Source organism: Sciurus vulgaris (genome assembly GCF_902686455.1).
Source record: "Sciurus vulgaris genome assembly, contig: HiC_scaffold_579_arrow_ctg1, whole genome shotgun sequence".
NCBI classification, from domain to species: Eukaryota; Metazoa; Chordata; class Mammalia; order Rodentia; family Sciuridae; genus Sciurus; species Sciurus vulgaris.
The window spans coordinates 332,432-347,240 of record NW_027632445.1 but is presented as its reverse complement, the minus strand read 5'-3'; the positions used below and the strand labels follow the sequence as shown (position 1 = coordinate 347,240).

At 41.5% G+C, this 14,809-nt stretch overlaps 1 long non-coding RNA gene across 5 annotated transcripts in view; it reads right to left on the bottom strand.

The window, feature by feature from the left end:
• Positions 1–259: 259 nt before the first annotated feature.
• Positions 260–14,809, bottom strand: part of LOC306652777 — a 97,150-nt gene continuing 82,600 nt past the window's right edge. Inside the window, exons 3-4 of one of the 5 annotated variants that reach the window (XR_013761532.1) lie at positions 8,005–8,105; positions 260–1,021 (exon numbers count right to left, since the gene is read on the bottom strand). This is a non-coding gene — a long non-coding RNA (uncharacterized lncRNA). Of the gene's footprint in view, positions 1,022–7,407; positions 7,785–7,804; positions 8,106–14,809 lie in introns of those variants that run through there. The other 4 variants (XR_013761533.1, XR_013761530.1, XR_013761531.1 and 1 more) reach the window with 4 other exon arrangements.

Below are 14,809 nucleotides of genomic sequence, written 5' to 3'. Positions count from 1 at the left end.
TACCTGTGTGTGTGACTGCATAGATGCACATGTATGCATCAGATAACTACTACACACATTTGATTTTACTTTTGACTTTGATAGTTACATGTGATAGTTTTAATTTGATAATTATATAGATTATGTAGCTCCCATAATTTGAAACCTATTAGAAGAGTAAAATTCTTTGACTCTTGTCTGTGTAACCAGTAAAATAATACTTATTTTTAGTGTATGATTTATAATGAAAATAAATTATCTCACACATTTTTGTCTCCAAGTGGAGTAGTTTCAGGTGGAGAATAGGAGTTGAAATATGTATCATACATACCTTTCCCCCTTTTAACATTTTTGACTAAAGAAAAAGTTTAAAAAATAAGATTTATGATTGGGACCTATCTCCTTGATCTCATGGTTTTGACAGGCCATTGAGGATTCAGGACTAAAATCAACTACTTATCTTGCATTTTGGCTTTAGACCTAATTGCCAGTTCGTGATATTTTTTCCATCCTACAATGAAAGTCACTAAATAAACAAGTGGACTTGGAATCAAGATATTTTTTTTTTTTTTTGCCACTAATGGTGGAACACACCTCTAATCCCAGCATCTTGTAAAGCTGAGGTAGGTGGACTGCAAGATCAAAACCAGCCTCAGCAACTTAGCAAGAACTTGTCACTAAACAAAATATGAAAAAGTGATGAAGATATGTCTCAGTAGTTAAGTGCCCTAGTTCAATCTCCAGTACAAAAAAAAAAAAAAGTGTCTTATTGAAAAGTCCAAAAACCTACACTACACCATACAACTCATACAACTTTTCTTATTGTTTTAGAATTTGATTAGTGGCACTTACTCAAAAAAGCAGAGTTTCTACTATTGTGTGTGTGCATATATATCATTATCAATATATTTTGCTTGCTTTCTGGTATCTGGAATGGAATAGACCATGGCCAGCATGTTGAGGAAGAAAACCTACCTCTGGAAGCTTTCCACTTAAAGCTCCCTGCTTTCACTCAGGGCAGTGTCTCTCCTGTTTTTTGGACCTGAGAAGAAATAGAGGTAAGGAATTGTATTCCTCGCCTAAAAGAAAAGCAGGTAAGAGACTTGCCTGAACCTATGTGTATACATAAAATATGCACATATATTACATATAAACAAAACATTTTAAGTACCTGATTGTTTATGGGATTCCTTTTCTAGAATCTGGGAAAATCCTGGTTCAGTTTATAACAAGTAATGACACCAGCCAGAAGTAATCTCAATGCTCCAGAAAAAAATACAGATTTCTAGGTCATTTTCTAAATATAGTTGAACATGTGTGATAGAGGCATGGAACAGACAACTCTTTTATTGGGGACACAGAGTAAAAGTACTCAAAGAAACACAATTAGTTGTACCACCTTTAACTACCAGAGAATTCAAATTTGGAATTTAGACAAGAAAAATTCAACCTTTTATGTTGGGATTGTGGATGGCATTCATGCCTGCAGTGAAAAAGTTATTATAAGCTTTTGAAAAAAAATTCATGGAAGTGGCAGATAATGGTAAAACAATCAGTATCTACACAATGTTTCCCAGGTGCTTTGTCAGTTGTGCCCACAGCACATACACTGTAAGGAGCAAAGATAAATGTGTGACATTCTGTGTGCTGTGTAACTTACAAAAAACAACTTCTTGACTCTGTTCTGTGTAACTTGCGAAAAGTAACTTGAGTGCTCTGTGCTGTAATGAGGTAATGATGTGACGTTGCCCCAAGTTGAAGACACGTGCAACTGACCCAGAGTAAGGTAACTAACTTCCCTCAGACCAAGACCAGCTGGCAGGGTCTGACAAAAATGATTTAAAAGGACTCAGAATGAGCCTAGCTCCAGTCGCCATTTTACACCAATGATGCCAGTTTTGCACCAACCCTGAAGGGGACTCACTGACTTGCTCATTGCTTGCTGGAACATCCATTATCCTGACCATGACCAAGACATTCCTGTGGAAGTGACAGTGGAGCTGCCTGTGTGCATCCTGCCAGAGATGTCTCTGCCAGGCCTGCCTGCCATGACCTCATCACCCTCCTTCACCTTCCAACCATCCTCGCTGATCAGGACTCCAGCCGGAGGGAGCCCACCAGCAAGATCTCCTGAGCTGTCTTCCTGACTGACCTCTGGGAGTCGCTGCCCTTTGACTCAAGACACGTCACACAGGTGTGGACCTTAGGAATGGCTCTCAGTAAGGAGTGAGTCTTGTTTATTCGGGGCTTATAATAATTTAGTGATTAAGTTATGTGTGATATTGGTGTGACTAAAAGTTAGAATTAACTATAAATAATTGTGTGATCAGCATCAAATAAAAGCCAATTGATTTTGGGCCAAATTTACTCTCATTGACTCCTCCTTGCCGCTTGTGACATACATGTATTACTAACCTCCATGAGGAGCGGGATTCATCTATATCCTCTAAAACTATTCCCATTTTAGTGATGAGAAAACACAAGTTTCTGGATATTAAATGGCAGTTCAGCTGCACAGAGATAACTATCCAGAGGCAGAACTATATGAAATTCCTTCAAAGCTCCTCAAAGGTTGATTTGCTCCTGATATAGAGGATGTGTCTGGAGAAATATTATTTTCTCTCCATTTTGAATAGAGTAATTAGGGAAGACATCCCAGGAGCAGAACAAATGTGTCCCGACCCGCAGGACTTCAACGGGAACCTGGAGGGGGGAGCGGGGATTGGGAGAGACAAGAGACACGAGAACTGGAGACAAGACAAAAGCCTGATCAAGTCTCATTTATTAGGGGAATAAACCCAGTTAATATAAAGTACAAAAACCAATCAGGAGAATGTGCGCCAGAACTCGAATAAGGAAGTGTAGTTGGCCAGTCGTGAAGCACCATGCAATCTAGTCTGATGCACCTGGCATTGTCTGACAGTTATGTGTGCAGGGAGAGGCACGCCCAGCCAGCATCTGGCAGGCGCCATCTTAGCTCAACATGAGGTGAGGCAGGGGGCATGACCTGTCAGCTCCAGACCCAAATGTATTTTTTTCCATCTTTCAAGTTAAGTGTCGCTGGCTCTTTGTGGTTCCAAAATCCGTGGATATTTGTCACCGCCTGCAGCAACAACTTGCAGGGGTCTTATGGGTGGTGGAGTGAAAAGTGACGCACTTCTATCTTTCTCTTTAGTGCACTACTTTCTTGCTTCTTTACTTATAGAGGATAGAGGAAATGAGGTTTACTTGCTTTGAGAGGAGAGAGAGAGAGACTTTGCTCATCAGAGAGAAAGAGACTTTGCTTAAGAGAGAGAAACTTTGAGAGAAGGACAGGCTTTGCTTAGAGGAAGAGAGACTTGCTACACCTTAAAGTCCTGCATCCTGTGAACTAAGGGTACGTCTACCTAAGGTGACCTAGTGATACGTCTCAGTTCTCCGTTCCATGGTCTGCCTTCCGCCGCTGCCCCTACTCGCTGCTGCTGCGCGTGTTTTTCCTTTCTTCTGGCTGCTGTTGCATATGTCCCTACTAGCTACTGCCACATGTTTTTTCCTCTGGCTGCTGCCGCGCGTCTAGCTGCTTTTTTGCTAATGGCTGCTGTGGCGTGTCTAGCTGCTTCCGTGCGTGAGTCTTCTTCTACTGCTTTTCTGCTAATGGCTGCTGTGTCTCGGTCTTACTCCGCCTATGCTTATATCACCTCCAGGAGGTGGAGAGCAGGGCCACACCTCTTAAGCAAAGATTAGGTGAGACGCTCCAAGCAGGCAATTAGTGCTTGAGAGCACATGTGCATACATTGTGTGCGTGGATGAGAAAATCACCTGAGTGCGCTTATGTCAATTAACCTCCTCACTGCCGATGTGATCAGGCACGATCCTGGCGCCACCAACATGGCACAGCCCCCAACATTAAGTAACTCCAGAAACTGAGCTATCAACCTAGATTCCTTCAAGTTAATGCTAGGAGATTACAGGATGCAGAAAAGCACATCACAGGCCCAGAGTCTGAATATGACTCATAAAAGAAATAAATCTAAAATGCTTGTGAGAACTTTTGAAGAAAAAATATGTAATTATTTCCAAAAATATATGTCCTTTGGTTGCTATCTCTACTATATATCATTTAGAACACAATAAATTATGATGCATATATCTAGGATTTGCCAAATCTTATCCTATATGGTTTTGTGTCCACAATCCAGAAAAGAGAATGCATGATTCACTGTCAAAAACATTATAAAATAAATCTTTAAGTGTTGGGGTTTTTAGCCCCCTTGCTCTTCTTGACCAGAGGCAAGAGAAGGGGGCACTCTCCAACAAGGCCAAACTGGGAAAGGTAGGGCCGACTGATCACCTGCACCCAGCCCTCCGGGCGTAGGACAATCAGATGCATTAGGGACACCAGTCACAGCAGGAACTTGTTTATTGAGGAAGTCCCACAGCTTTTATGTAGGGTGAAGGCTAGGCAGTAACCAATCAGCTTAAAGATCAGCACGGCATGGGGAGTTAACGCAGGTAAGAGTCCCATAGGACTATAAGGCAATCAAGAGCTGATCACTTTCACGGAATCCCTGGTGATGGTCCGATTTATCATCATTAACTTTTTTTTTTTTTTTTACTGGGTTATGGCAACTTTAATAAACTCAGTACATTAATCCTCTAATAGAATTTTTTTTCTCTAATTGAAAATCATAAATTTACATAGGGTAATATTGTTTGATTCATTCTGTTATTTTTTCCCTTCCCCCACCCCTCCCACCCCTCTTTTCCCTCTACACAGTCCTTCCTTTCTCCATTCTTACCACCCTCCTTATCCCTAACCCTAAACCTAACCCTAACCCTAACGCTAACACCTCATATCCCCCCTTATATGTCCTCATCCGCTTATCAGCGAGATCATTCATCCTTTAGTTTTTTGAGATTGGCTTATCTCACTTAGCAAGATATCCTCCAATTTCATCCATTTGCCTGCAAATGCCATGATTTTATCATACTTCATGGAGGAGTAATATTCCATTGTATATATATGCCACAGTTTCTTTATCCATTCATCAACTGAAGGGCATCTAGGTTGGTTCCACAATCTGGCTATTGTGAATTGAGCAGCTATGAACATTGATGTGGCTGTATCTCTGTAGTATGCTGATTTTAAGTCCTTTGGGTATAGGCCAAGGAGTTGGATAGCTGGGTCAAATGGTGGTTCCATTCCAAGCTTTCTGAGGAATCTCCATACTGCTTTCCAGAGTGGCTGCACTAATTTGCAACCCCAACAGCAACGTATGAGTGTACCTTTTTCCCCACATCCTCGCCAACACCTATTGTTGCTTGTGTTCTTGATAATCACCATTCTAATTGGGGTGAGATGAAATCTTAGGGTGGTTTTGATTTGCATTTCTCTTATTTTTAGAGATGTGGAACATTTTTCCATATGTTTGTTGATTGCTTGTGGATCTTCTTCTGTGAAGTGTCTGTTCATTTCCTTAGGCCATTTGTTGATTGGATTGTTTGTATTCTGGTGTAGAGTTTTTTGAGATCTTTATAGATTCTGGAAATTAGTGCTCTATCTGAAGTATGAGTGGCAAAGATATTCTCCCACTCTGTAGGCTCTCTCTTCACATTACTGATAGTTTCCTTTGCTGAGAGAAAGCTTTTTAGTTTGAATCTATCCCAGTGGTTGATTCTAGCTTTTATTTTTTTGTGCTATGGGAGTCCTGTTAAGCAAGTCTTATCCTAAGCCAACAAGTTGAAGGTTTGGACCTACTTTTTCTTCTATAAGATGCAGGGTCTCTGGTTTGATTCCGAGGTTCTTGATCCATTTCGAGTTGAGTTTTGTGCAGGGAGAGAGATAGGGATTTAGTTTCATTCTGTTGCATATGGATTTCCAGTTTTCCCAGCACCATTTTTTGAAAAGGCTATCTTTTCTCCATTGCATCATTAACTTTTGAAACTGCCTTTGAGGCCTTGATCTTGCTCACTCACCACCGAGTAAGGAATCAGCCTGAGTTAGCTAATGTGTCATTAGTCTCAACATTTAAGGAAGAGGAGTGGCTGTTTTAGTGAATGTGTCATTCAAGAATTTTCTTAAACAATGATTTTTAGTAAAATTATTCACTTTTCTGAATCCATAGGAAAGTGAGATTTTCCTTATTTATATTTCCTGTTAGAATTTCCTAAGAGAAGCCCTAGATTTTATTTGAAATAACCTCCTACTATAAAACATAAAAGATACCTACAATACAAAATCAGGGGTATAAAATATAAGTTTTCTTTTATTAATTAGAAGCAAAACCTTTTTTTTCCTTGGAATCCAACTTTATCTGCCTTTTTGAATACTTTTTTTTTATTTTTGAAGACAGAAACCACAAAAAAATCACAGGCAATTGCCTTGAACTGCCAACTAATACAGGGAATATCTATATCTAAGTGTTCAATAAACATAAATATTTTGAAATCCAAAGAAATATTAGAAATATTTAGAGAAATATAAAATAAAATTTTACTATAGACAAACTATAATATTGATGGTGATATAAAGCAAATGAATATTCATAAACTCAGGAGAAGTTTATTATCATTTGTGGAAACTTTTGCTAATGAAGATATATGATGCTCACTGTCACAGAGACTTTATAAATTACAGCATATGTGACCATGATAACATGTAAGAACCCAACAGAACTCATCCAAACACGAAACATAAAATCCTAGGGGAATGGTTCAAATGCGTGTGCACCTTGGAAGAGATAAAAAATAATCTGTAGAAAAAATTTTTACTAGGAGCCACTCACATCTTTAGCTATATTATGTCCAGTTTAAAAAATATACAATACCATGTTTAAGTTTTATATATGTGTAATATTAATGTTTTATTTCACATGTATACATGTTTAGAAAGAAAAAAAATATTTAACTTGAGAGAAAATAAATATTGGAAGCAAATAACACACTCACACATCCCATGTGCAGATGATAAAACTCATCATTACAAAGAAGACAATTTTCTCCTAAATTAACCTACAATATATCTCAGTAAAATTATGGACCTATATAAATATATCAGAGTAAATTCTACTTTTATGTATCTATAAAGCAATAACTTGTAAAACTATAAATAAAAGAAAAAAGGAAATGGTAAGAAAAGAGGAAAAGAGGAACTACTGGGTAATAAAATGGAGCAAACCATATTCCATATTTCTATGATTATGTAAAAATGAACCCAAATATTATGTGTAAGTATAATGCAATTATAAAACATTCACATGTTTTACGTCTAATGAAATAAGAAACCAAATTATGAAGTTCTAAAATTCATTCACAAAATTACACATAATTTTAGCCAAGAAATTTTTAAATTATAAGAGGAAAAGGAGTACATTCATGTATATTGTGAAATTATACTATTATAATAATCCTCAAGGAATCACAATAGAAACTAAATACACATTTTGAAAAAATTGTACAGTTAATTGTAATAGAAAATTCTACAAAAATCAAATCATAACAAGTCAAATCTCACCAACTAACCTAGAACCTCTCTCAAAATTAAAAAAATAAAAGTACTATGGATGTATCCAAGTAGTAAATATACTGAAGTTCAACTTCTAGCAACACAATAAAAATAAAAGTAAAGAAGAAAGTAAAATTGAAAATTAGCTAGCTCAGGAGGAGGTGAGGTTCCTATAGACCACAGCTGCTCTCATGCAAGAAAAATGGCATGTGGAGATTTGATCATGATAGTGGGCCCACCTGTTAATCACCAGCACCAAGATGATGCTGAGCCACCGGCACACACCTGCCAGAGAGTATTTGACGTATGGGTCAAGGATGCCCTGCAAGGATAAGGAAGGCAGTGAAGGGTCTGTGCCACTGATGTGCTCCCCATCTGATGTCCAGCAGGACTGAGGGTACACTGCCCCACAGGAGGGCTCAGGCCTGCAGAGTCCAGAGATTGCACAGAGTCCGGTTTTGCTAGCTCCTATTCCTGCATCAGCCATTCCCACTTTTCCATCAGCCTTCCTCCCCAGACTCATCATGCCACTGCCCACTCACCATTTTTGGGGTCTCAGGAGCCAGTACTTGTCCCTAGAGATCTTCAAACCCTGCACAGTGGATCAACCTGGGTCTCCAAAGCAGGAGAGTGAAACCTACAGCTGAAAGGCAGATAAGGTGGACTCAACAGAAACAGAGAAGCCAGTGGAAACCCAACCCGAACTACCTGGCAGTTCACGCATTGGACAGATCTAAGTGCTCCTGATTGAATGGGAATTCAGACCATGCTTCTTAAGTCTGAGATCAAGGAGACATGTGTGGGATTGACATTGGATAATATCCAATCCAGAAAAGAATAAGACCAGAATGACAGGTGATTATGTGCAGCTTAATTTTTTTCTCTTTGTGGTCTGGGAATTGCACACCTGAGACTCAAGCTGCTGCTATTTTAAGGCAATGTTTCCTTCTAGAAGTGGGATCTTTCCTACCAGTAGAACATTTGCATTTAACCTGCTGTACAATGCCATTTCTGTTTATGGATTATATACACTAGTATATTATTCCTGAATAAAAATAATATAATGGCAATTACGATAAAAGTTATGTAACTTTTCTGCTCTCTGTTCTTGGTAGAAAACAGACTAAACTATGAAAGGGAAACAACCCTTTAAAACATTAATATCCAATGAAAACAACAGCTAACACACAAGAGTATTTTAAATATTTCTAGTATTCACACTGAGAGAATAAATAGAGTTGAAATTGATATTAATAGCCTGTTCCACCGGACATTGTGGGGGCTAATAGCCAGGAGTAGAACCAGGTGATCAGGCTGTCAGTATGAATGGTGGGGCCAACGGAGCACAGCACCACCTAGCGTGCCTGGGTAGAAGTGCGAGCTGTCAGGCTTCAGTGGGAACCCTGGACATGCCTGGATATGGAGGGATTTCTTGCCCACGGGGCTGCATACTTCTTACAGACTGGTTTATACTGGACCGGGCAACAAGGATGGAATAATTTCTTTAAAATCACAAGATTCTGGCACCCACTCCCTTCATCTATCCTCTTATCCTCACCTCTGAGCCAGTGCTTGCCTTGAATGTGTGTTTGAAGCACCAAGAGCCCAATGGTGCCTGGTTGCCATGGGATCCGGGATGCCACTATGTTCTTGGGCTGCTCCTCTGTGACCTCAGGTGGAATGTGGGGTGCAGGCACCATGTCACGTGAGCCAGTCCTCAAAGTTCATGTTGCCCAACTTCACAAACCCTCTGGGGAGTGCAACCAAGTGCCTTCTCCTAACTGAGCCTAGAAACCCCACGCCCCTAAGAACCTAGCTGCCCAGAGCCTGCTCCCTCCTCTTTGATGAGAGAACTTCTCCCATGAAATTTTCTCATATCACAGGAGAACTGGTAAGCAATCGATGCGTTGTTCTGAGTGGAAGTGAATGCACCTGAATGAATGTAGCATCAAAGTCATGACTTTCAGCCACGATCTCTCTGTAGTGAACCTTAAGAGTAATAACTGAAAACATAACGAGCAGAAAATTTAAACTGGATGAGGAATGTTTTCTTTTCGCCACCACGTTTTGCTTCTGGGACCCTAGACCCCATGCACCATCAATACTTGATTTTGCTTTGCTATATCTCACAAGAACATCCGGCTAAATCGCTGAAGAACCCCCTCACTGAGGGAAACAGGCATAGCACAGGAGGAACAACTTCCTTGGTCTCACCCTTTCCTGAGGTGATGGGCAAGATCCATCACCAAAACTGGCTTGTGCACAGGTCTCTGCTGAATAGAATTATTCAAAAGAAAATGACAAACCGAACAATACGAGAAAAAGAGGATGCAGGGATCAATCAGTAGATTGTGAATATATTGGTTCGGGTGGCATACGTGAATGATCTCCAAAGTCTCCATTCGTAGTCACGAATTGAGCATATTCTCAATCCCACATAGTCCAGCCTTTGCCCCTGCTCCTGGCATTCTAGCATTCCTGATACCAATTTGTGATTAGAGATCAGTTATCTCTGTTTTCCTCCTTAAGCGAAGAGCTGCAAAATTTGTTCCACAGGACACACCGCTGGTCTTGGGTATTGACATGCAAAAGAGTTCCTTGCTAGAATGTAGTGAACAAGAGGATAAAGAATTCCTTAGGAATTGTTTGGCTTGGTCATGATTGCTTGTCTGCTTACTTTTGCACCAATTAGGACTGTAGTGATCAAGTGTTGTAACTCAGAGCACACATGCCTGTGCTGGCCATATAGACCATCACATAGAGAGCCTGCCCCCATGGATGCAGACCAGGGTTCGAGAGCACAGCACTATTACACTACGGAGATTACAAACAAACAGGACCCAATCGGAGCCTCCCAACCCTCCATCTTCTCATTTCTTAATTTTCTTTCTGCCCTCCTCACAAAATGTATCAACACTGGAAAACAGCACCAGTTTCACCTGCGAACCATTTCCTCAGACACATTTCAGTTTGTAAATGTGCTCCAAGAGAACAGTGCTGCACAATCACCTGCATTTCTTCAGAGTACTCCTTCCATGACCTCACTCTACTCTCCTTAGGACAGAGTTCAGGGCTCTCTCCTGAGTAGGCTTATGCAAATAATTCTTCACCACCTTCCTCCCTTGCCCATTGTTTGCCAGGGCTCGGTGGCAGGAAATTCAAAATCACAGCCTCACTTATACCTGTTCTATCCAGGCTTTTTGGACATACTCCCACATCCTCGGCCCATGAAGGGGACTTGCACACCTGAGCACTTTCCACGTGAACCTCAATGTCAACTGGAAAACCAGGAGGGGAAGCACAAAAGACAGCCGCTCTTGTCCCTGGAATGTCTCCGAGAGTTTGTCTTTGCAGTGGCTTGCTTGTGACTTCTTGATGAATAAGGGTAGGAATTGGGGCTGAATCGATGTGAGCCTCTATTGGTAGCATTCAGGACTATCACGGAGGATTTACAACCTACTCTCCCAATATCATTGGAGCTCCAGTGTCAAGAGAAATGGAGCCCTTGTATGCACTCTTGTTAATTTTGATGGACCTCCTCAAGAGATGCAGCCTAGAATTGGGTGAAGTGTAACAACAACTCGGGGTGTGAGTTGCTCTCATGTATACCTGGGATCTAGGAATGAATGCACTGTGCTTTGGAGGGTAAGGAATGACACAAAACACCTCTTTCCAAGATCTCACACGGGAAGGAGGAAACCAGAGACATTAGGCATATGGCCTGTGGGTGGGGGATAGAAACATGTCAGGAAAGAAAGCGGATATGACACTTTGCAAATGCTTGAGGTATGCTTTTTCTTCTCAGTAATTCTATTAAAATGTTGGTTATTATGGAACCACGTCTGGTTTGATATTCAGGTATTGCTGATGTAGGGTCCTCACACTTGGATATTCATAGACCATTAGGGGATTAAATTTCTGAGACTGTGGTGAACTCTTCATTCGGATGGAGAGCCAGGGGTTAGTGTTGCGTATTCCTGGATCAGCTACTTAAAATTGTAGGTCGTGGGGTAGGTGCTGTGATGTAAGGAAAGCCTTTGCTCATGCTTCTTGTGCCAGAAAAATATAGGAATCAGTGTACGTATATTCGACTGACCCTTGGGAGCAAGAGAATGAGAAAGGACTTTTCAAGGGCATTGATGTACTTGAAATGACATTAGGGTCGGTGTTCATGGTTGCATACAGAACGAACACAAACTAACTACTTCCTGAATTAGCAGTGTATGATGAGGCTGTAGGTATGTCGAGGAATTTGTGGGTTTACCATGAACAATGACGAGTCTCAGAGGGCATCTACTCTGAAGTTGTTCACCAGGAGGACCCTCTCCACCTTTTCTTGCCCCCCTCAAATGGCCTTACTCTGCCCTTTTGAAATTTCCGGTTGGAAGCTCTGCACCATTCCACGTTCAGCAGGGTCTATGTTCAAAGCTGGTGTTATGCTTTGTGAAGCTGTGCTCATCATGCCATCACCACGCTTTTACTTCATTCACCGACTTGTAGGCTGCTCCCTCCCATGGCTCTAAGATGACTCCTGGCAATATGGCACTCACCTTGGGACCGAGGGGCATTTGTCTGGTCAGGAAGACGAACCATTGGGTGAATGCAGATGGGCAAGGCATTTGTGCCTCCTGAGGTGCGTTGACATGCCCCTGGAAAAATCCCGCCAGGTAAGTTTCTGGGCGCAGCGGATTGGAAATGCAGCAGCCGAGCAGGTGGGGCCTGGCAGTTGGAGTGAGCACAGAACAACTCTCCTTTCTTGTCAGGTCAGTCCTGTCCTCCAACCGACATGTTGAGTGAGTAACTCCCTCCTTTCTTCATGAGCCACCAGAGGAGCCAGAGGACTTCACGTGGAACAGGCACATCCCATGTTCCACCTGTCTCCTTTGCAGACTTTGTAGCTGAGCAGGGGAAACCCGACAGGTAGAATGGGACCTGTCCCATTTCGATGATCACTTAAGCCCCAGCGCTGCACTGCCTGCTGTACTGAGCTGAGCGCTCATCGCCCATCCCTCTGTGTGGCTGCTTGGCCTCTAGGCTAGATTCCTGACTCTGAAGAAAACCCGGGCCTTCCAGGTCCTGGAGGAATGGGGCCGAAAGGAAAATCCACTGGTGCCGGTGGTAAGCTTGTTGAGTCATGTCTTCTCAGGCCCCCCTCGGTCCCAGCCTGTTCCACTGGACCTTGTGGGGGCTAAGAGCTTGCAGTAGAGCCAGGAGAGCCGGCAGTCAGTGTGAATGGTGAGGCCAAAGGAGCACAGCGCCCCCTAATGGGCCTGGGTGGAAATGCGAGCTGTCAGGCTTCAGTGGGAACCTTGGTCCTGCCTGCATATGACGGGATTTATCGCCCACGGGGCTGCATGCTGCTTACCGCCTGGTTTCTAGTTGACCCGGCAACAAGGATAGAATCATTTCTTTAGAAAAAACAAGACCCTGGCACCCACTCCTTTCTTCTACCCTCTTATCCTCACAGCTGAGCCGGAGCCTGTCTTGAATGTGAGCTTGAAGGGGCCAGGAGCCCAATGGGCTCTGGTTGCCATGGAATCCGTGATGCCACCACGTTCTAGGGCCGCTCCCCTGTGACCTCAGGTGGAATCTGGAGTGCAGGCGCCATGTCATGTGAGCCAGGCTTCACAGTTCATGTTGCCCAAGGCTTCACATACCCTCTGGGGAGTGCAACAAATTTCCCTCTCCTACCAGAGCCTAGAAGCCCTGCACCCTTCATGACCTAGCTGCCCAGAGCCTGCTCCCTCCCCTTTGATTAGGGGAGTTCTCCCATGAATTTTTCTCATATCACAGGAGAACTGGTAAGCAATTGATGCGTTTTTCCGAATGCAAGTGAATGCACCTGAATGAATATAGGATCAAGGATATGACTTTCAGCCATGATCTCTCTGTAATGAATCTTGAGTGTAATCACTGAAATCAGAACGAGTAGAAATTGAAACTGGATTAGTGGCACTTATTCAAAAATCAGAGTTTCTACAATTGTATGTGTGCATATATATAATTATCAATATATTTTGCTTGCTTTCTGGTATCTGGAATGGAATAGACCATGACCCACATGTTGAGGAAGAAAACCTACCTCTGGAAGCTTTGTGCTTAAATCTCCTGCTTTCACTCAGGGCAGTGTCTCTCCTGTTTTTTTGGACCTGAGAAGAAATAGAGGTAAGGAATTGTATTCCTCGCCTAAAAGAAAAGCAGGTAAGAGACTTGCCTGAACCTATGTGTATACATAAAATATGCACATATATTTCATATAAACAAAACCTTTTAAGTACCTGGTTTTTTATGGTGTTCCTTTTCTACAATCTGGGCAAATTCTGGTTCAGTTCATAACAAGTAATGACACCAGTCAGAAGTAATCTCAATGCTCCAGAAAAAAATACAAATTTCTAGGTCATTTTCTAAATATAGTTGAACATGGGTGATAGAATCATGGAACAGACAACCCTTTTATTGGGGACACAGAGTAAAAGCACTCTAAGAAACACAATTAGTTGTACCACCTTTAACCACCAGAGAATTCAAATTTGGAATTTAGACAAGAAAAATTCAACCTTTTATGTTGGGATTGTGGATGGCATTCATGCCTACAGTGAAAAGGTTATTAAAAGCTTTTGAAAAAAAATTCATGGACGTGGCAGATAATGGTTAAACAATCAGTATCTACACAGTGTTTCCCAGCTTTGTCAGCTGTGGCCACAGCACATACATGTATTACTAACCTCCATGTAGCGCACGATTCATCTGTGTCCTCTAAAATTATTCCCATTTTAGAGATGAGAAAACACAAGTTTCTGGATATTAAATGGAAGTTCAGCTGCACAGAGGTAACTACCCAGAGGCAGAACTATATGAAGTTCCTTCAAAGCTCCTCAAAGTTTGATTTGCTCCTGATATAGAGGATGTGTCTGGAGAAATATTATTTTCTCTCCATTTTGAATAGAGTAACTAGGGAAGACATCCCAGGAGCAGAACAAATGTATTTTTTTTTCCATCTTTCATGTTAAGTAACTCCAGAAATTGAGCTATCATCCTAGATTCCTTCAAGTTAATGCTAGGAGATTACAGGGTACAGAAAAGCACATCACAGGCCCAGAGTCTGAATATGACTCATAAAAGAAATAAATCTAAAATGTTCATGAGAACTTTTGAAGAAAAAATATGCAATTATTTCCAAAAATATATGTCCTTTGGTTGCTATCTCTACTATATATCATTTAGAAAACAATAATTATGATGCATATATCTAGGATTTGACAAATCTTATCCTATATGATTTTGTGTCCAAAATCCAGAAGTATCTACAACCAAAAAGTTCCCCAAATTAGATTATTCTGACTCACT